This window comes from Megalopta genalis, chromosome 10 (assembly GCF_051020955.1).
Source record: "Megalopta genalis isolate 19385.01 chromosome 10, iyMegGena1_principal, whole genome shotgun sequence".
Classification (NCBI taxonomy): Eukaryota; Metazoa; Arthropoda; class Insecta; order Hymenoptera; family Halictidae; genus Megalopta; species Megalopta genalis.
Window position 1 is genome coordinate 15,524,706 of NC_135022.1, and position 9,809 is coordinate 15,534,514.

The following is a 9,809-nucleotide window of genomic DNA, read 5'->3' on the forward strand; positions in this document are numbered from 1 at the left end:
GTTATCAATGCATGAAAAATACGGGTCCGTATTTCGTATGTACGCCGACGTTGAGGGGTTAACACCGTTAAGTGGCGAAAGTCCGTTCAAGAAATTCCAACAAAAACGGAACTGAAAGTTTAACTCTATCGCGCATCCTGCAGATCCTAGAACAATCCAGTTTGTTCGTATGTATTACATTAAAAATGAAGTTTGGAAACCGTGCATAGCAGCAAGTTGTTTTCATGCAGAACCGATTGCAAGGAAAGAAAAACGATTTCAGCCGAGTGCCGCGTTCCCCGAGCAGTTATTCCAGCGTTTCCCGCGGGATTAAAAATCGGAAAGGTATTTTTTTGTTAAGAACTGTTATTGAACGACGCCGAGTTTCCCTGGAATCGCGAGGGGAGAAAACGGGGATAGCGTGGAGAGAGGCGAAGCGGAGAAGGAGAGACGACGGTGGAGCCAAGCGTGAAGAACGCGAACCGAGTAAAGCGCTCGGCTGCAATTTTTCTCGCTACATACGTGACGGGAGTAGAAACGAGTCGGGAAAGGAGCAGACACGGGGAAAAAGGGCGCAGAACGGAAGGGAAAAGGTTGGTTGCGAATTTCCGGCCATCGCGGCGATGACCAGTCTGATGGCTGCAAACCGGATTATTCGCGCGGGATTTTTCCAGCCTTCGAAACCTTTCTACCCCTTGCGGCCCAGATATCTTTTTGCGACCAGTCATATTCCATCAAGCATTTCGTTACCCCAGCGAAATCGAACTATGTTCTAACTCCGTTAAAAGGCTTCGAGCTCTCTTCGCTGCTTCCTGAACTATTCAAATCGGGTGATTGGAGGGCGGAAGGGTGGGGGGGGGGGGGCAAAGTTGGTCAAAAAAGTTTGGAGGAGGATATAAAACGTTTTCTTTGGTGAAAGAATATTAAAACAAATTTAAATCATTGTTGAATATCTTCTCCATATAATACCAAAGTATTACATCTGAAAATAATCTTGAAGTAATTTTAAAACTGCATATAAATATAGAAAGTAATTAGCTGCCTGTGGTCCACGTATGGAGTAAACAGGCGGGGACAATAAGAGCCTGGAATAAAAACAGAATATAAAATTAGGAATTAAACAAATCAATTAATTATATTGAATTGTTTAACGCGTTCATCAGTTTGTAAATAAGAACAACATTATGAATATACAAGATACACGAAAATTAATATAAGTAAAATTTTGTTGTTTTAAAAAATAAAAATTTGTTTCACCTTTAAATGACTTCAATAGGTTGATGATAATATATCGATACTCCTAGATTCTTTTTATCGTGAAACTATTTCATATTCCATCCACATATTTCTATTAAAAATATATAAAAACTGTAATCTACTGATAACTACACTATCTAAATAAGACTTGGCAAAAGAATGCGCCAATATAGATTTTATTCTAGTCCCCGAAGTACCATAATTACCAGCAGCTTTTGTCACATCCTAGTTTTCTTCGACACCAATTCACAGCATACTACGTTTCCCGTCTCTGTCCAGTCCCGAAAGCAATCGTACTAAGAAGCGTTCGATTACGAAAAGAATTCGGTGATTAATCGCAGAAATCCGCGTAGTCAAAATGGTCGGCCAGGGAGGAAATTCAGAGCATCGAAGCGCGATTTGTCTGGAAGCCAGCAGCCGTGATAAAAATGGTCGGAAGATTTGTTAAATCTCGGGCGGACGGCGCAATCTCTCCGTTGCTCGAAAGGGATGGATTTCTGCGAAGAGTAGCGTCTGGAGTAAATCAGACGGTATCGGAATCCACATTAGATCAGTATGTCTGATTCGCATTGACACGTATCGTGCCTTTGGGGCGGAAAATATGATTGCCTCGTCTCCGTTGTCTAGATGGGTAAGCATCGGGGAGGACGAGGACGGGATTAATGCCACCCTCGGGGATCCACGTGGCTGTTCTCCACCTTCGCCGCGCCTACTATCGCGCTTCCTCTTGTAGTTTTATGCCCGGCGCTTTTAAGACTCGCGCACCTTTTACGGAGATTAGTCCTGCACCCTGTAACCGACCCAACTGCTCGCGTTTACTATTGTTACTTTACTCATGGACCCATCCTCGAGCGTCGTTGTCTCTGCGAAACTGCTGCAACTGGTCCGACTGTTCCTTTCGAACATCAATATGTATATTCGAAGATGGCAAATATGCGAACAACATTGCAGTTTGAAATAATTCAACGACCTAGAAACATCCTAACTTAGATAAATCAATTTATTCGTTATCGAAGCAAGAATGCTATAAACGGATTCGATTACTCATAATAATTCATATTTTTAGGGGAATCTGTGGGTGAAAGAGCAAAGGATTTTCAAACCTTCTGGTCCAGATAAGACAATATAATTTAGTTTGTTGTTTCACTGTTGTACCCGGTACTGTTTTTTCTTAGTTAAATTGCCCTAACTAAAATTTCTGAACATCCAGAAAATGAAGCTTTTAATGAATGAAATAATTTTTAAATAACTGGAAACAAATGAATGGAATTACATTTGAAACTCTACGAAATATATACAGGGTGTCCCAGAAATATCTTGCAATCCGGAAATGGCGAATCATTTGAAGTAATTTCTTCCTTTACAAAAATTTTCTCCAAGACACCGTTCACGAGTTATTAACGAAAAACAGTGACCAATAAGAATCGAGTACGGCTGACGCGAGGCGGCCCAGCCAGCCAACGCGCGAAGCCCAGTTCCGCTCATTGACTCGGTCGCCTCGCGCCAGCTGAGCTAGATTCTTATTGGTCACTGTTAACTCGTTAATGGTGCCTCGGAGAAAATTTTTGTAAAGGAAGAAGTTGCTTCAAATGACCCGAGGAACCCGCCACTTTCGGATTGCGAGACATTTTTGGGACACCCTGTATAATATTCTAAATTTGCTTAGAAGGTGAAAGACACGCGATATTGTGCCAAATATTTAAAAATACCCTGAAAAGTGGGAAATTAGTCCATAAGATATTTTAATTGAGGACGACAGAGTAAGTCTTTAACAGTTATGAACCTAATAAGATTGCCACGAACAGATTCAACTATTTATATTAAAAATTCATACCACTAAGAAAATCACTGAATGAAAGAGATCTCCGAACCTTCTGCTACAGATAAGACAACCTAATCCAGACTGTTTTCACGCTGGTGAGCACAGCGAGTCTTGAACTCGTATCGTACCAGCAGATTGCAGCAAACTGATTGAGCTACCCCCCAGAAAAATTAATATTCGTAATGAAGTGGGTGCGCGAGAGAGCAGAGGGATCCCCGAAGCTTCCGGAGACAGATAAATCAATCTAATGCGTGCTATCAGATCGATAGGCCCGATGTAGCGCGATACCCTCGCGGGTCTGCTTCCGGCTAATCTGTTGGCAAAACAACGTCCGGAGTCCCGATAAAAGAAACACGTGCGATTTATATAAAAGTCGGACAATCGATCGCGCGCCGGCTCCGGAATAAAAGCGACGGAGAAGTTATCGGGATCGATAAAAAGTCTCGCAATAAGCTATCGATACGGCCGGCTACGTGGTTTTATTGTGTCACGTGCGAAGCGGAGCCGAGCATCCCCTCCGCGTCTATATATCAGTCGCGTCAGAGGGGAGACGTCGATATCCCTCGATCAATCATTAATAAGGCCTGAAACCCCAAATACATAAGGCGAGGCCTGGCCATTCCTCTCTCTTTCTCTCTCTCCTTCTCTCTATCTCTCTCTCTCGTCTCTCGCTCACTTCTCGGACGCCCAAACAACCGGCGAGAAAAATGTATCGGGAACCGCTTCGTGCCGCCGCGAACTGATGGAATTTTATATTTTCCCTGGTTCGTGATTTCTTATCCCCGTTTCCACGGACCGTCACGTTTTCGGTCTCGCACGGCGCTCTCTCGCTACGAAGAGTGACTTCGCGCGACGCCGCGATTTATGACGGCGAGCATCGCGACACGGTTTTCAACTTATCGCCGAACAACGCTGTTCTACTGCCATCCCGAGCCTCGAACAATGAGTCGATCGTTTCGAAGTGCCTCCTATTCTTCAGCACTCGAACCAATACGCTCTCCCTCCGTAACGTCGCTCCCGGAAAAAGCAAGGAGTCTTTTCATTCGTCTGATATCCGGCTCCCATAGTTCCGGGCTTTAACTCCGTGATAATTGGATTTCTGCTTTCCCTCCGCAACGTCGCCGCCGGTCGAGGGAAAGTGAACCGTGGATTGGTGACCTTGTTCTTTGTCGTTAAAAGATCATAAGTTCATAGATTAAATCACTATCGTAGGGTACAAATCCACGGTCAGTTTTCCCTCCGTAACGACCCTCTACTCGAGCACTTTAATTCTTTAATTCGATAAAAATTGTTTAATTTCCTTCTGACACTTTACGAAACTGCATCGAACAGGTTCGATATATTTCGCTCAGGTGCACGCGCCTCTCTTGATCCGCGCAAAGAGGGTTAAACTGAACTATTCAGAGGACACAACGGGACGTTCGAGAGCAGTGCAAGTGATTCGTCCATAATTTAGCATTTAATTGTACCACGAAACAACGAGACTAACCGCAGAACAGCGATAACACATTGAGACACCAGCGAAGTAATCGAGCCGTTAAAGGGGTCGCGGGGAAACTGCTGCGGGGAAAGATTGTCCCGCGATTATTTCGGTAGGCGCTCGAATCGGTTTTGATTTCAAAAATGTTCGCATGCACAGACGGGAGAATTTATTCGACCACCCCTGCAGTTTCCAGGAGAATCCCCGGGGAAGGCGCGGGGTTGGTTACGACCCTGGAACGAGTAGATATCGAGTTGCGGTTTAAAACTCGACGTTTCTGTCTCCCTTGTCTCTTCTCGATCGGCGACGACCCCATCAGAAACTCGGGATTCAGCAGGCTGATCAGCAGAAATGCGCAGCCCTTGCCTTCACTTGCACTCACGAGAGCCACCCTCGACTACGACTCGATGTCTTTACAGTCGATGACTACCCCTCTTGTTGCGAACAGAGGGGGAGGGGCGGCAGGCGGGCGGACGATGACAGTGGAGACCAGAATTCGCTTTTTTGACATTGCCACCTACTTCGGGACGCGGAAGCGTGTTGCAAATTTTCGCGACACTTCGCGCCCTTCTATCTTCTCCTTCGTACAGCAACATTTGACTCCGCATGATCAGTTGACCCTGTCTTCCTCGATCGTCGTCTTTCGCGTGATCAAAATCTACACTTTCTTCCGACACAACTATCCAAATATTTCGACCGTTTTCATTGGATATCAACGTCTTACTCTGCGTGATGGGATTACGACGCCCAACCTGAATCATTGTCTTTCATATGATACAGTTTTACATTTTCCTTTGAAACCGCAAATTACACACTTCTACATTTTTCTTGGGGATATCAAGATTATTCTCTGTAGAATTGGAATTATTATTTTTTGGACGATGAAATTATTCATTGTTTCTGTAACTTTGCATAATCACTTCGGATCGTCTTATCTTTTGGCGTAAGTATCGAAGCAATGTGGTCGTGTCCGTTAAAATTATTACAACATAAGAACGTTATTTCTGTCAATATATATATATATATATATATATATATAGTCAAATTATATTGGAGATTTAGATAGATTAGACGGGATGTTCGAAGCGGAGTTCCGTATTTCCGCAAACGTTTCCATGGGAATTCGTGGATGGAGCAGCGAGCTAATTCGCAGTGTGCAGATCTGCGCAAAGAAACCCTTAAAAATCAGCGGACCCGATGGTCACCTTGTGCTCCACCAACGTAGAGGAATGGCCGGGCATTCGAAGCGACGTTAAAATATCGTTGTCATTGGTCCCGATCTGGTCTGGCCAGCGGGAAAAATAATGTACACCGCGGAAGCAAAGTCGCACCTGATAGGCACGACTATAAACTTCCTAAAGGAAGACAAACGCGCGGCCGATGCCGCTAGGTCGAACGTTGCATCATTGATGCGGTCTATTCCCCAAACGACGGTACATCCGGCGCTAAGGTCGTGGTTTATCTGGCAATAACTGTGAAATATTTGCGCGGCCGATGCGCCGTGTCGTGGCTGATTGGCGCGAACCGTTGCTCGCGGTAAATCTCTCTCTCTTTCTTTTTCTCTTTCTCTTTCTCTCCTCTCTTTTCCCCGTTTCTCCTAGTGGATCGGACGCACCTCGCCATAGACTTTCGGAAAGCTTCGCGAGCCTGGCGCCGTTGTAAAATCGACTGATCCAGTCGAGAAGACGTTTTTCCCGCTATGAGGACGTTTACCGTCCGCCTTATCGCTCCTGGCAGATCAATGGCGAATCGTGTTCAAAGGGAGGCACGACTTCGACCGATGTCGATCGAGGGATCGAGGGGAGACCGTGATCCGTTCGCAGGCCCCGGGAACAGGGCCTTGTCCGACGGTACATCCCTGGCTAAAAGTATTCGATCAAACAATCAAGCTTTTATCGCTGCTACCGTCCAAGTTCAAGTCGCTGTGCAGAGTCTAGATAATTTGTCTCCGTATTCGTCTCGGCGTGATCTTGTGGAGCAACCTTTCTCCTTTCGAACGAACCCTTAAAAGTTGATCTATGATTTTTTCTTACGGTTTTATCGACTTTCGATGGAGAGTAATACAATGGCCATATACTTTATCCTACAAAATTAGAAGACCGCTAAATTAGGATTGAAAAATGGTCGATATTTGGACTTCCGATGCTTTGCGCAAGACAACCGTAGCACATTATACCTGATTTCAAAGGTTATTTTAAAGGGCGAAGTATACTTTTATTTCCTTGAACTTAGCTTTCTGCAAAATTGTTGTTCATTATGGAATGATGAAATTCTTCTTTTTATTAGAATATAAACGATACACTTGTCAATGAAAGTATGAGAAATCCGCAAGAAAAAATCGCTGAATTATTTTTGAGAGGTCATTTTGAAGCTGAAAGATCCCTCCATACAATCACATAAAGATGAATATGGCGACAAATTTTTTAACCACGGTCCATTTGAATTTACAAAATTTAAAAAACATCGAGAGCAGTTTTCATTTCTCGTTGTATTTTAGAACAAAATAGGGTCTCTGAAGAGATTAAGTCCGAAACCATTAAAATACAGCCCTCACCCTTTAAAACAAGCACAGGTAAAATATTTTACAATTTTTCCAGACACCGGATTTAGGCGAATTTTCATCGCGAGGAACGCACAGTAGCGTACGACGGTTCGAATAATTGTTACAGCAATCGCGTTCACAATTTCGATCGAAGATTTTCAGCGAGCGGCAGAAGCAGCCTGGAGGAAGAGAGGAAGCCGAGATCATGGCGGGCCCTATAAGGGCCAGACGGCGGCTATAAGGCCCTTGGCCAGTAACAATGCGGCCTGGGCTCGGCTTCGCGGTGTCTCGTAAATATAAATGATGCCGCGACGCTGTTATAGCTCTGCTACCGTGTGCTGCGGATCCGAGCGCGGACATAAAACGCGCGTTGCGTAGACGAGCTTCTTTCTCGACTCCTCCTCGTCTCCTCTTGTCTCCTCTTGTCTCCTCGCGGACGATACTCGAGCTTCATTTACCGCTATCTCCGCGACCGCTGGCTCGATCCGGTAGTCAGGAGTCACTCTGTTTGGAAATAAATCGCGTCTGCTCGATCGACGTCTCTCAACAGCGGCGTCGATCTTTCGAAGTTACCCGCCGAATTTATAATAATCGTACTGACGATTGTTTTACGCGGACATTCTACTGGTCTTTAATCTGTGGAGAAATTATTATATTGTTCGATGATCAACTTGATTTTTACACAGGATCTCTAAATACAGTAATGTCTCCCTAATTGTCGCCCAAATTGTGCACTAAAATAGACAATTTGGGAAGTGGAGACGCGATTATTCGAGCCTTGCGGCTCGTTTTCTTATAATTACCGATTGTCAATAATTAGAAAAACGAGCCGCCAGGCTCGAATAATCGTATCTCCTCCTCCCAAATTGTCCATCTTTGTGGACAATGTGAGCATCAATTAGGGAGACATTACTATACTCTGAATGATAAGTCTGAGCGAGAATGAACGTCTGCGTTCAAAACAAGCTTACTTCAGCTTATTCATTATTTGTACTTTCACGAAGCACTAATGCGCCAAGAGACAGTGCTATTCGCTATTCGCTATTCTCACCCCTTCAAATTTCTAGGATACAAGAACCACCGAAAATTCGCGTAAGCGGAGTTTTTTCTATACCGGCTTATAATGCGGTTGTTCCGAGTTGTCTAAGGAACCATCGCAATACGATAAGTCATAGTTTAAAATATCAGCTTAATATTTCGCTTTTTATCCGGCTATTGAACAACGTGAGGCATTTCTTTCACAAACTTGCTGCCATCGCTCGAGCCAATACATCGGCATTCCGGCTCTGCAAAGTTTAAGGATGCCCGATTCTTGGAGTTTCCTGAAGTCCTTGAAAATTCTTGGCTGCAGGACGCTTCTACGGTATCCCGTTGCGATTCTTCTTAATTTCAGCCGTTAGAACTTGTTAGTATAATTACATACTTCATTTATCCGGTCTAAGTTCCATCATTGTCTCGACTCTTCTATGTAACCTTGTTTAGAAGAATGGCGCAGTTAGAAGTACGATAGCTCGCAAACTTCCCGTAGAAGCCGAGCAAAGAGAAGTCGCGTTGCTTCGTTACCGAATTACCGGATTAACCCGTGCAAACTGATCACGTCGCCTCTAAATAGTTAACAGATCTATTACCGGATTGCGCCCGGTCCTGTGACATAGTAGCCAGTTAGGATTCCAGAAGCAGCTGTTGCGTGCAGTCCGTGTCGGGCAATTCCGAATAAAAGTTTGCTTTGTAATTGTCTGGGATCGCGAGAGTAGAGGCGAATATGTGAAGGCGGAGGTTAAAAGTGACGTTAGAATGCAGTTGTCGGACAGAAAGGAAGGTGAACGAAGCGAGAGGAAGAAGAAGCAGAAGAATGAGAGAGCGAAAGAGAGAGAGATGGAGAGAGAGAGTGAGAGAGAGGGGAAGCTGGAGAAGGTGGAAGGTGCTGGGAGGCAGGGAAGAAGGATCTCGGACGAGGGCGAAGGGAGAAAGAGGGCGGGGACAGTCCATTAGGCGGTATCGGGACCATCGCACGGTAGCACCAACGCTCTCTGCATCTCAATGCTTTTGTCCCTAGCCGAACGCGGGCTGTTCGAGGGCCGAAGCCAGGCGATTTTCGGGCCTCGTCGCGCCTTCGATCGCGAAGCTCTCTCCGGAGCTTGCCGGGTCTCACCTCGCCGCCACGAATCGACACCCGGGATGAAAAAGCCGGCCCTGCAGCTACCCAACACCGGTAGCCTTAGGCGGCATCTTCCTCTGATCCGGCTTGATGCATCCTCCGCGGAGCCTCTCGCAACCAGCCCCGATCCGATCGACCGCAAAACTCTTCTCCCCATCGACTTCGCTACCTTCGCTGCCTTCGATTCCTGCCGATTCGAATCTGCTCATTCCTTCGACGTACTTTTCCTTTGCCGATCCAAGGCCGATCCGCCCACGCGACTTCGTCGATCGCTGCACCCTCCTGCAGACACCGCATCGATCGCTATCGTTTCTTAATCATTTGCAGTCACACCGGCTCAAAATGTCCCACATTTTTTCCCGTAACAGCGATATCAACAATTGATCTGGAATGTTTGAATTATATTCTGAAATTGTTTAGTCTAAATACTATCGTTGGTTTCTCAGTGACAATTGACTTGAAAATTGTGTGACATACGTGCTTCGAATAGGAAGTGTGAATAGATATTAACATCGGAGGGTTAATTATTTGTTGCTTTCAACCATGCTGCGTCTTAAGCGCGCATAATTTT